The sequence below is a fragment of the Mus musculus genome, chromosome 3 (genome assembly GCF_000001635.26).
Source record: "Mus musculus strain C57BL/6J chromosome 3, GRCm38.p6 C57BL/6J".
Lineage (NCBI taxonomy): Eukaryota > Metazoa > Chordata > Mammalia > Rodentia > Muridae > Mus > Mus musculus.
The window spans coordinates 96,106,739-96,119,565 of NC_000069.6; the positions used below are offsets into that span (position 1 = coordinate 96,106,739).

A 12,827-nucleotide genomic window follows, 5' to 3' on the forward strand; every position below is an offset into this window, starting at 1 on the left:
CAACAGTGGGTTCTGATGAGTTGTGTAAGGCACGGTGACCAACGATTGATGTGCAGTGTTAGATGTGCTGTGATGGAGTTATGTCACTAATTTGGAAGTGTTCTTGAAGTAATAATTGCTTTAATCTCTCTTTTCCTCCCCATCCTTCTACCTATTAGTGGAAAAACATCTCAGTTGGAGTCTAAAATGGGATTTAAAAAAAAATCACACGTATCTTCTTGGAGTCTTAACTGCTAATAGTTGCCTTAATCCCTGGGAGTTGGCTGGTGCCAATCATAGTTATGACACATGGGTAATTTCTGTTTATATCTAACTTCCTTTTGTTGAACTGTATACGTTACTCTACCAGGTATGGATTGAAGCATTTGACTAAACCTAGGAATGAGTTTAGAACAAGCAGCTCAATATATCCACTGCTAGTCTCAGTTCTTAGACGACTTCTTAGAAACTTGAGGTACATTATATGCAGCCAGGTGAGTTATTGTGGAAAAGTTTAGTATCAAAAGTAAATATCTACTTTGTTATGGGGATATTATACTGCTTATTAAAGTTTCTGAGCTCCCAAATTCTAACAGTGCTGGCTGAGACTATTGGAGAGAGACAGAGACAGAGAGACTGTATGCATGAGTATGTGTGTCTAAGGAAGTGTTCTTACCACAAACACTTAACCCCACGAAAGGGGGAAAAATTAATCTTGGCAAATGTGGTCTCAGAAATATATTTTCTATGGAACGTAAAGACAGTGAGATAGCAGACTGGAATTTTAATGCCTGATAAATTCATACAATTAAAATTTTGTACAGGGCAGTTTTTTTTTCATGAATTTTTAAATTCAGTTCACTCTTTAATAGATAATAGAAGAGAGAACTTAAAAAGAAAATTCTTGCTGAATAATGATTGAACACTCCCTTGGATAAAGCGACCTTTAAGCTCCAGTATCTGGGGAGATAGAAAGATGCAAAAAAGATGTCTTTTCCCTTGGAGTGGGGACTGAGGGACAGGGAAGTGATACTTGGGGCATGGAGAAGGGCAGAGGATGATGGTGACATAAATGTAAGACACTTTAATGTTTAGACTCTTTAAATGTAGAAAACTGTCTAAACAAAACCAAGTGTAATGTACTGAACTGGAGTGTGGTGGGCTGAAGACAACTTGAAGCAACACAAGGAATTAAGATTAGACAGAGTTAGTATGCTTTGAAATGGCCTTGGGAGGGTATGGATTAGCAATGTGGAAGCACAGGCTGTGAAATTAGATGTACTTCAGTTCTTCTCTTTTCAGTGTGGTGCGACCTTGCCCAGTCACTTCTCTGTCATTACCTATAAGTATATACATTGAAGTCAGTGAAAAAATGGTCTCTGTGTTAGGAATAAAAGAAAAGATTTTCCGAGAGGCTGGGGATGCTTGTTTAACATGCAGAAATCCCTGGATTCTGTTCCCAGCACTAAACAAATTGAGTGTGGTGAAAGATATATGTAATCCCTGCACCTGGGAGATAGAGGCAGGAGATCAGAACTCATTGCCAGCCCAGGATATGTGAAATCCAGTCTCAAAAACCCCAAACAAAAGGATTTTCCAAAGAAAGTATAGAATGTATAATGTGCAGTGGTGGTATGTATGAATGACTAAGTTGTATGTGAGAGTGACTGGAGAGAATGTGGGTTGGTCAAGTCATGGGGAGTGAGAGGGTGGAAGGGATTCAGAGGCCAGCCTGTTGGATGTGGATAGAAGGGTCAATAGAGTCATTGTAGGTCCTTGAACAAAGGGTGGATTTAATGAGAAATATTGAGCCCTTTGGTCCAGGAACGCAGGGACAAGAGTCAGGCAGGACCCGGTACATTGTGACTGCTCTGCTGCTGTTCTGTACCATCCTGGCCCTAAGAGACATCTCAGAGGTAGACGGAAGATCCCATACTGAAGCCTTTGTATGGCATACCTTGCTGTCTGAGCTCTGCTTGTCCCTGTTTCATAGTGCACCAGCCTGTGGAAAAATCGCAAGACTATGGCGGGGTTCTGCTCAAAAGCTTGTGGTAAGAATGATATGTTTCAAGAGCCTTTAGTTCTGCTAATGTAGAGAGTACTGGCCTAAGAATTCAACATTTTATGCAGGAATTTATTGTTCTTAAAATGCATTATTTCTAAAGCCAGATTTACTATTTTGAGGTTATACTGATGTTAAATTTACGTTTCTAAGCCTATATTACCTGGTAGCTATGAAAAGACTATAGGAAGAATAAGATACAGTTATTTTGCCTTAAATATTTGGCTTTAGAAATCCACAAAATTAATAGTCCATTTTGGGGTAATTTAAACTATACTAAGTATCTTAATATATGCTAATCTGAAAATCTTTGAAGGTCGAATGTGGCCTCTCAGACTGTCTCCTTCCTGCATAAGAACACTTGGTAGATACTGTCTTATATTCTAGCTAGAGGGAATCTTCATTCACAGTATCTGGGGGCTCACTGTGTTACATTGGTAAAGAGTAAGTTAGCTAGGTAGCTTGCTTGCTTCTTTCTTCTTGTCTGTCTGTCTGTCTCTCTGAGACAAGGTTTCTCTGGACTCACTTTGTAGATCAGACTGAGCTTGAACTCAGAGAGATCCTCCTGCCTCTGCCTCTGAAGTGCTGGGACTAAAGGTGTGCACCACCAAGCCTCTCATAAGGTCTTGAGTACTGAAAAATCCTCAAGATATCCTGTAGGAAAATTTTTGATAATATGACTAATTAAAAGGAAGGGAGGGATGCTTATTGTTACATGTAAACAGTAAACAGAAGCACTCAGCTGTTCTCTGGTGACTCTGCCATCCTTATCCCTGCCAGCCCCACCTTCCTGTAGTCATTACAAAACCCTATGTCATGAGCACCGATTATCACTTACCTCCAGTCAGGTGCTTATATTTCTGAGTTGGAAACCAGAGGCAGAAAAGACAGGAATCTTATGCACAGTTAGACTGGAATTATTCTCAACTGTTTTGTTTAGTTATGTCTTATCCCTTCATTTCTTCTAAGAAATAGTTTTGGGTAAGAGGAATTAATTGAACTTGTGTTTTTACCTGCTGTGAGTTCAGTTCTATACTAAGTGCTTGAAGGACCGGTGTAGGCTGGGGGTGGGGGTGGAATGACAGCTTTGTGTCCTTTAAGATTGTGGGTTCAGTTGCAAGGAAGAGAAGTAGAATAGCTGTCTGCTGAGCCTCGATTCACATGTCAGGCACATTTTTTAAGTAGAAAGCTTACATTTTAATTTAATTTAATTTAATTGCACAGCCCAGGCCTTATACTATAGATAACTTAGGAGTAAAGTACTCTGGTAATTATGAAAGGTACCACAGAGGAATTACAGAATTTCAAGTGCTTTTAAAAAGTGCATTAGGAAAGCCAGGTATAATGACATCTGCCTGTAATATCAAATCCTAGCACACGAGAGGCTGAAGATCAAAGATTGTGGGGTTCAGATCGGCTTTAGCAGCATAGTATAACATCTTAAAAGGCAGATACCAACAATCAAAAAACCAAACAAAAAAACCCTAAGAAATCAACAGGATCAAACAAAACCCTGGAAACAGGACAGTAGTCAAAATGTTCTAAAGACATTGACTAGGTTGATCTGAGTAGTGGTGACATTTACGTTGTTTGGGCTAGTGTTTATAGGAGAAAGTCAGTCTTTTAACGCTAGACTAATAAATGTGTGTTAAAAGGTGGAAAATAGGGTCTAGGGAACCCATGAAGGATTCTTATTAGAATGGTAATATGACAGTAAGATGCAAGCTGGCTTGTTGTTCTAAAGGAAAAAGACATGGCTCTCTGGAGTCTGTGATGTGATGAAGCCTGAGAAGAGTCTTGAGGTAGAACACGGAGAAGAATGGAAATGAGATAGTGAGGGAAGCTGACACTAGTGAGGAACGGATAGCGGGATACGGTGATGAGTCAGGTAGGACCATGTCAGGCCTGCACTGTAGGAGACATTGACTCAGCCAGACAGTATGGAGATTTCCTTAGTTTTAAATTTTTTAAAAATTTCATATGTATGTGGGAGTGCCTGCTTGTTATGCATCTGTGCCACATGCATGCCTCTCCTGGCCAGGTTAGGGCACCAGATTCCCTAAAACTAATTACAAGTGGATGTGAGTCATTTGATGTTGGTTCTAGGACTTGAACCTTGGTCCTCTGAAAGAGCAGCAAGTGCTCTTAAATGCTTACCCATATCTGCAGCTTCAGATTTCCTTATTTTTAAGGAAAACATAATGAGTTCAGTTTGGGATGTATTGGCTTAAAGTGGCACATGCCCACATGAAAGCTATTTTCGTTGTCAGAGTTAGGAACCTAAAGTTGTGTAGAAGCAGGGGAGATTATCAGCAAAGATGCAATATCTGTAGTTGTGTGAGAACTGGGCTTTAGAGAAAGCAGCATGGTAAAGACTGGCAGTGAGCCTAAGTTAGCATTTCTCCTCTCTAGGCTATCCCAGTTGCTTCTTCTTTCTTCTTTCCTGTGTATTTGTTTTTTTCTGTTCTGCCTCATCCAGTGTCTTTCGGATGTCTCCCATCTTATAAACTCTGTCCTAAGCACTAAAGATATGGAAACAGGTCAGAAAAATTCTTACTCACAAGAAGCATAAGAGTTTAATTAAGCAGTTTTCAACCTGTGGGTTGCAACCCCTTTAAGGGTTGTATATCTTATATCCTGAATATCTGATATTTATATTATAATTCATAACAGTAGCAAAATTACAGTTAATGAAGTTAGCAACAGAATAGTTTTGTGCTTGGGCGTCACCATAACACGAGGAACTCTATTAAGGGTCACAGGATCAAGAAGGTTGAGAACCACAGGTCTAGTTGAAAAATAGTAAATATATAGATATGGTGAAGTGTGATAAATGTTGTAATAAAAGTTACAGGGTAGAAAGTGGAGGCCCACAGATCAGTTCTGCCTTGGGCATGCAACAATGGGACAGAGCCTCCCAGAGGAGAGGATGTGCCCATGAATGGTGAGCTAAGCACATAGCCTACAGGAGACCAAGGATAGCACACTTCTAGGCTGAGAATAGAGCTGGAATAAAAAAAAAACTTAAAGGAATGAAATAGACTGTTTCATGTGGTATGTAAGATATTACGGGGGGCAAGGCTGGATTATGTGGAGCTTTACCTTCTGTCAGTCTGTCCGTTCATCCATCCATGCATCCATTTGTTTATTGAAATGGAATTTCGCTCTGTAATCCAGGCAGGCCTGGAATTTAAGTACACAGGCTTGTTTTGAACTTATAGCTCTTCTGCCAGCCTCCTAAGTGCTCCTAAGAACAGATATGAACCTCCATGCCTGACCTGTGTTTATTTTGTGGTGCTGAGAATTGAACATAGTGTTTCATGCATGCTAGGCATGTGCTCTACCATTGGAGAACGTTATCTTATAGTGCAGTAAATGATGAGGTAATAAAGGATTATAATCATATGGGGATAAGTTTCAAATCCAAGAAAGGTTATCTCAGTGGTATATAAAGTGTGCTCTAGGAGAACGACGCAAAGGACCTTGTAATTTCCTGTTTAACCAGAGCATATTGGTTGGTGAATTTTATAGAGAAAATTGGAGGAATTATGATGCTTTCTTATTAATTTTCAAATAGACTACCTGAGGATTTAATCAGAACCAGAGTAGTTTTGATAGCTCAGTGTACAATTGAATTTTCAGTGGCTGGCCTTTGGCAGGTGATTAATAAATGTGAGGTCACCACACTGTTTTCTCTCCAGCCCTATTTCAGTGTTTGTTTCCTTCTCCCACCTTGTGTTGTGCTAGACCACAGAATGGCTTATTACCTCCATTCCACTGTCCTTTTAAACCAAAGAGAACAGTGGTCCTTCCCAAGGTTTGACTGACAAACTGTTGTATTGAAAGTACCCCTGAGGAGGGACCCAGAAGGGAAAGGAGCAGTGTGTTGGAGATTGATCAGCTCTAATAGGTAGATGTAGAAGGGAGTCAAGGTTTTACTGAGTGTGTAAATCTATTTTTCTTTCCCACTAAATTCCCTTTAAGTTGTTTTCTCTTAAACTTATTTTTAAGTTGAGCCAGTGAAACTTTTGTTATTAGGAGTAGGCTATGGCTGAGTATGGTGGCCTCCTTCTGTAATTCTAGCACTTAGGGGGCTGATACAGGAGGATCATGAGTTTGAGGCTATCCTGTGCCACAGTAGTATAACTTTGTCATTGTCCTCCTGTCCCAGCCAGCTTGGTGGCTCATGCCTGTAATCCCAGTACTTAGTAGGCTGAGGTAGAAGGACTTTGTGGTGTTTGAACCCAGCCTGGGTAACATAGTATCAGGACAGAATGAGACTCTGTCTCAGAAAACAGCAACAACAAACAAAACCTCAACCAAACAGAAACAAACAGGCAGTGATAAATCAGACATTGCACTCAGATTTGAATTCTTCTTTTAAAAATTGTGGAAGTTTGTTTTAATATGTAAGTTGCATGTTTGTCATTCTTTGCTGGGGAAGAACAGGATAAGATAGAGAACATTTTTAATTGCCTGATTCCCATGGGGAAGTTAAGACATCAGGGAGTGTGGAAGGATGGATGGGTACCTTCTCATGGCCTTCCTCAGATCTTGACTAACTAGCGATTTCCTTCTGTTTTCTGAGCTGTCAATGTCTTCCCCAGAGAAGGGCTTTGGTTTGGAAGCTGTCCACTTCAGCAGAGCTGCCAATTCTTGATTCTTTCTCAAGTGGGCAAGGGTACATTTTGTTTTTGTTTGTGAGTTCTGGGGGAGGGGAGGAAAGGAGGTACAGAAGAGCTACTCACAGTCAGTCCTTGTCTGGAATCCTTTGTAGCTGGAAGTTTCCTTTGCTTTGTTTTGGGGGAGATGACTTGGCTCCACCGGCATTTAAGTTATTTGGGAAGGTGGTTCTCACTCGCCTCAGCTATCTGCTTTGGGATGACAATAAATACTTCATTCTTAGCCTGTATTGTCAACCACTACTCCACCCTGTTCTAGACACTTCTTGTGTATACTGTATGAAGTGTTTGAAGCTCTTCAGCCTAAAACAAGAGTCACATGTTCCCTTAAAACAGTGATTTCAACCTGCAGATCATAACCCTTTTTTGGGTGGGGGCGGGGGTGGTGAAGCTGGGGATTGAATGAACCCCATTCACAGGTGTAGCATATCAGATATTTACATCACAACTCATAACAGTAGCAAAGTTACAGTTATGAAGTAGCAATGAAAATAAGTTTATGGTTGGGGGCCACCACCACATGAGGGACTATATTAAAGGGTCACAGCATTAGGAAGGTTGAGAACCAGTGCCTTAAAAGGTTAGGGGAACTATCCTGCCTCTGAGTGTTGTTGTTGCATTTGTTGATGGCTCTTATTTCTGGTTTTCCTCTTGTGGTGCTGGGTATCAACCCCAGGGCCACCTTTGCATACTAGGCAAAGGCTGTGTTCTCCAGGCTGTGATTCTGCCAGTGTTCCAGCTACCTGCTTTCCCTTCAAAGTGTGGTTTGTTTGTTTGTTTGTTTTCTTTTATGAGACAGGGTTTCTCTGGGTAGCCCTGGCTGTCCTGGAACTTGCTCTGCAGACAGGCTGGCCTTAAGCTCACAGATATCTACCTCCCTCTGCCTCCTGAGTGCTGGGATTAAAGTTGTATGCCACCACCCGTTGGCTTTTCAATTTTATCTGATGAGCTATTTTAAACTTTTAGAAAATTTTAGGGAGAAAGCCCCAAGAGGTAATTTAAGCTCACAACCCAAATTTTAAGAAAATTAATATTTTATCATACTTGCTTTAGTATGTCTTGTGGTCTTTAAAATATTTTACAAATACAGCTGTCAATCTTAAGCTTATTTCTTCCTTCCACTGCTAAGGCATCCCTAACCAACCTTCAAGCTTCAGTGTTTGGTCTTTTCACAGAAGTCTTTCTTCTGTCCTCCAGTAGGATCTGATTGGCTGCCCCACTGCTGAGATGTACTATTAGTTGGTATTTGTTATGTGGTGTTTGCATAGTCTCATACTTTGGCTTATTTGTGCATTGGTATGCCTCTTCTAAGCACTGTAAGTGCCTTAAAAACAGAAACAGTCTCTTTTATTTTTGTTTTTCTTGTGGTCTTACCCACAATAATTAACACTGGGTAGGCATTTAGTAATCATTAGTCATGATTAGTGATTAAACGGTCATATTAACAAATAAAATAAGTGTCCATTGTGTTACTGAATTCTTAATTTTAAATTTTGAGATGGCCCTATAAAAATAGAGCTTACGAAGAAACATTTTGCAATAAAAACCATATTGAGATAGATATTCGTTAAAAGTACACTCAGGACTAATTTCCTGCAGGGAATGAAAGCATACATTCCTTGGAATTTGAAGCAGGAGTCGATAGGTGATGTCATCTGAGTTGGGAAACTCCTGGGAATTGATCCTGGTGCCTTTTGATTCTCCTGTGCTCCTGTGGCCAGACTCACTCAGTGGCTATCAGGTTCTGCTTTAGTCACCAAGGTCTTGACAATCTCACTAGATAGAGTTGGATATTAAAACTCCCCCAACCCCTAACACACACAGTCTCAGTCTGTCATACACACACAACAAGAAAACAATACAAAACCCTAGCCCCTCTGATTACTTACAAAACACTGCCGAGGACCAAGAAATATTGGCTGCTAAAGATACACACATTCTTACATACGTATGTATGTACATATGTGTGTGTGCTTTTATAACCACGTGTCCCACCTCCACCTTCCCTTCCCTTCCCTTCCCTTCCCTTCCCTTCCCTTCCCTTCCCTTCCCTTCCCTTTCCTTTTTTCTTTCTAGAGCATTATTATATAGCTCACACTGGCCTGGCCTAGAATTCTCAATCCTTCTGTATAAACCTGTCTACTATAGGGATTGCCAGAGTACAACATGTGACCTTTTTTTTTCTTTTTTCTTTTTTTGTCTTTCAAGATGTGTTCCCTGTGTAACCCTAGCTGTCCTGTAGACCAGGGTGATTTTGAATTTCGAGATCCCACTACCTCTGCCTTAGTGGTAGGATTAAAGGCTTGTGCCATAGCTGCCTGTTTTTTGTTTTTTTTTTTCAGGAGAGCAGGATGTTTCAAAAGCGACAGGCAATTGTTTTAAAATCTTCACAAGCAGATTCTGCAGTATAGAGTCCTAATATAACATTGTTTGAGCTTCAGTGATTTCCCCTACCCCCAAGTAAGAGTTAAATATTAAGATAAATGGAAATTGTTAATATGTAGACTAAAAACAGTCAAATATTGGTAATTTTATATACTTGAACTTACATGTTTAACATGACGTTTAATTTTCTCTTGGGGTTCTGCTGAAGCACAATACATGAAGTCTTTGAAGTAGATAAACCCAATTCAGTTGTGTCTCTGAAATGTACTTCTGAATTTTATTCCAACTACTTGTCTTTACAGTTATTGTTAGTTGGGTTTGCTGGAGTGTCTGCTCTGGTTCCCATGCATGAGGTGTTGAGAAGGTTGTAAGGGGCTGCGTGGGGCTGGAGCGGCTTCAGTCAACACCTTCAGAGTCAATGTTAACAATGAGAACCGGGGAAAGAGCTCAATTGGGAACTTGCTTAGCTCTGGCCAAGAAACCTTTGATGAAAACGTTTATTATTATTATTATGTGATGTATATGTATATGTGATTGGTTGTGTTAGAGCTGATAAGTTTGCATGTCCCATAAATAACTCCCCCTGGCCCACACGCCCCCTTTCTCATCGCCATAAGATAGATCTGGAATTGAAGAAAATTGCCTTTGGCCTTTGACTTCTTAGGGACTCGGGGAAGGAAGAGAGAAGGAGCTCTAGCCCCAGACTATTCTATTACTCTGGGGTTCCCAGAATATTCTTAGGTTGGGGGAAGAGAATGCTGAAGTCGGAGAAAGAGCAAAGAAGCAGGTATAGGATTGCAGAATAGGACTGAGGACAGGAGCATCTTCTGGAACTCTTCAAACCCTGCTATAGGGTTCTGTGTAAGCTCCAGGCTATATACTGACAGTTAATTGGGTAACATCATATGTGAAATATAACTGAAAATGGCAATTTTGTGTTCTGCAGGAGTAGTTGTACTCTGTTTTTAAGTCAAGACTATTTTAAATGAGTTACTCCTTTTGTGCCTTTTGAATCATTAGCAGCTAACACCAAAGAAAAGGGGCTTCTTCTCTGAGCCTCTAGTGTTAGTTGAACTTGATGTTACGTGGAGCTAGTCTACTTGGAAGAACTGAGGTACAAACATTGGAAAAGTGTGATGCTGACAACTGCACATTTTAGGCCCCGCGTTTTTGTTTGTTGTTAAAGCCCTTTGTGAGCATTTGCTTCTGTTTCCTTTGAACGAGGAGCAGCCCACTTGTCTGTTAAGCCCTTCATTTCTCTGACTTCCCATTCCTTACTAGGGGACAAGTCTGATGTCCCTAATACTTGGTTGCTGTTGTTTACTGACCAGAGATACTCTTCTCATAACTCTTCTCATGATACTGAAAATAGGAATTGAAAATTAGACTGAAGAGTTGCCTTATCCTAGCTTCTTTTGATCCCCCAAATAAATTCCTACTTGTTTGGCATAAAGAAGTCTCTCATTCCAACAATCTAAAATTTCTTCTCTTTCACATCATCATATACTTACTTGTTCATTATGAAAATTAAGATTCTGTAAATTTCTGTTGGTATTTTTTTGCTGAGTGGTGAAGATACATTCCTGTCTCCTGAGCATTTTCTGTATACTAGGCTCTGGATAGATGCACCGAAGTGACTGTAAGAAGATAGAACCCAATAAATAAGCAATAAGAGTAGGAGGCTAGGTCCTGTGGGAACCCACATTCTGGGTTAAATAAGATTTGGTTATACACACACTTGAAATATGAGAAACAAATATAGAATATGTAGCATATATATCACCATAGAGCATTTTAGAACTAAAGGAATTTTATATGTTACAGTCATTTTCTAGTTGAGGAAAACAAGGACCAGAAAATTTGATTACTTGTTCAAGGCAGGAGTAAACAACAAACACTATTTGTATATTTGCTTTCTGAAAAGTTAGGCCTCTGGTATAGAATTATACACACTAAGAAATTAGTAATTAGGGCTTGGGAGATAGGTCACTTCTTCAAGTGCTTGTCCGTCACTCGTGTGAGGCCCTGAGTTTGGTCGTTAGAAGCCATATAGAAAAGCTGCTGTGGTGGTGCTCATTGCTTGAACCCCTGAGCTGGGGGCAGGGTACAGGCAGGTCCATCCCTGGGTCTTACTGGGCAGCCCAACTAGCATACAAGTGAGTTCCAGGGCAGTAAGAGCCTTGCCTCAAATCAAATAACAAGTAGACAAATAATAAACAAAGTAAAATGGTATCTAATGTAGTCCCGTGGCCTCCGCATACACAAGCATGTGTGTACCTGCAACACACAGTGTGCACCTGTACAAAGAAGTTGTGAGTACTAAATATTTGCAGGAGAGATAAGGTTTTCAGTTAGTACTGAAGTGAGAGTTGAAGTCAGTTGTTTGTTTGCTTCTAGTAAGCACTAGAGCTCAGCCTGGAGCTCTCCTGACTGTCCTTCTGTGCTCTCTTTCACCGCATCATATTGCTTAGGAGGAGGTAGGTGGTGGTTAAAAATGGAGATCAGATGCCTGGGAAATGTAATGGGAAGTTAAAGACCACATTATGATGATGTCTAACCACAAGCTGTTTCAGTTCTAGATAGGTTTTCTGTGCACTTAAACACTAACTGGATACTTACAGCTGTCATGCTCAGAATGCATTGTAACAAGTAATTAGTGCTGTCTTTTGAGAGAACGTTCTTTGTATTCAAAGGGAAAGATTCCTTTGGATTTTGAATTTAAATGCATATTCTCTCTGTCTCTCAGTTTTAAAGATGAAATAGTTTTTCCCTTGCAAGTGGGATGGCTGCTTGGGTTAGCAGGCTGTAGGCAATGTGGTTTTGGAATAGAGGTAGGTCTTAAACTCAACTCTTTCTGGCATAGTTGTCAACAGGTAAGAACAACTTACTTTAGGTGGTCTTACCTAAAAAGGGAAGTGAGTACTGTGAAGCAGGTGGATATTTATACTAACAGGTTAGAAGCTTGTCGTTGTGTTAAAACAAGTAAGCAGACACATTAAGATAGTGCTCTTCCTCACCTCCTATGTATTCCTTTTGGCCACGGTTTTATCTAAGGTTGACAGATGCTCAAGATTCAGAATAACATTTTATGAATCACCATTTTTTATATTTCTACTGTAAGGGTCTGACACTGTGTGTTTGCTGGGTTTTCTGACCAGGTCACCTTCCCTTCCAACACTTGGCTTGTAGGACCTCTATCCCATTTTGTTCTTTGCCAGGGTCTCTGTTATAACCTCTGACCTGGCTGGAAAATAAAAGGAAGACTGTTACTGTTTGATAATAGCTCCTACCCTGACTTAAACCTGGTGCCTTATAGCTCATTTATTACCCTAAGGTAGATATTCTTTTTTTTTGGGGGGGGGGGTTGAGACAGGATTTCTGTGTAGTCCTGGAACTCACCCTGTAGACCAGGCTGGCCTCAAACTCAGAAATCCGCCTGCCTCTGCCTCTGCCTCCCAAGTGCTAGGATTAAAGGCGTGCGCCCTGCTTAAGGTAGATATTCTTAAACACAAATGATTTAATTCAAAATAGTCACTGCTATTGTTGAGGTACTGTTAAAGGTGCTAAGAATACTAAAGTATAAGGTTCTTGCCAGTGTAATAAAGAGGCTAAAGTACTTGCCCAAGGTTACAAGCAGAAGAGTGATAGAGCTGGGATTTAGATGCAGTTTTGGTGGATTCCAGAGGTAATGTGTGCATTAGGCTGTCATTTATATACAT

General features: G+C 40.4%; 1 protein-coding gene across 9 annotated transcripts in view; it reads left to right on the top strand.

The window, feature by feature from the left end:
* The window catches only part of Otud7b (OTU domain containing 7B), a 56,626-nt gene that overhangs the window by 2,235 nt on the left and 41,564 nt on the right, over nt 1–12,827 (top strand). For 2 of the 9 annotated variants that reach the window (XM_006501386.3, NM_001025613.1), the window contains exon 2: nt 1,973–2,030. The exons of the other annotated variants lie outside the window; for them this stretch is intronic. The gene's annotated coding sequence lies outside the window, so the exon portion shown is untranslated. The remainder of the gene's footprint in view (nt 1–1,972; nt 2,031–12,827) is intronic. 9 annotated transcript variants of the gene reach the window in all.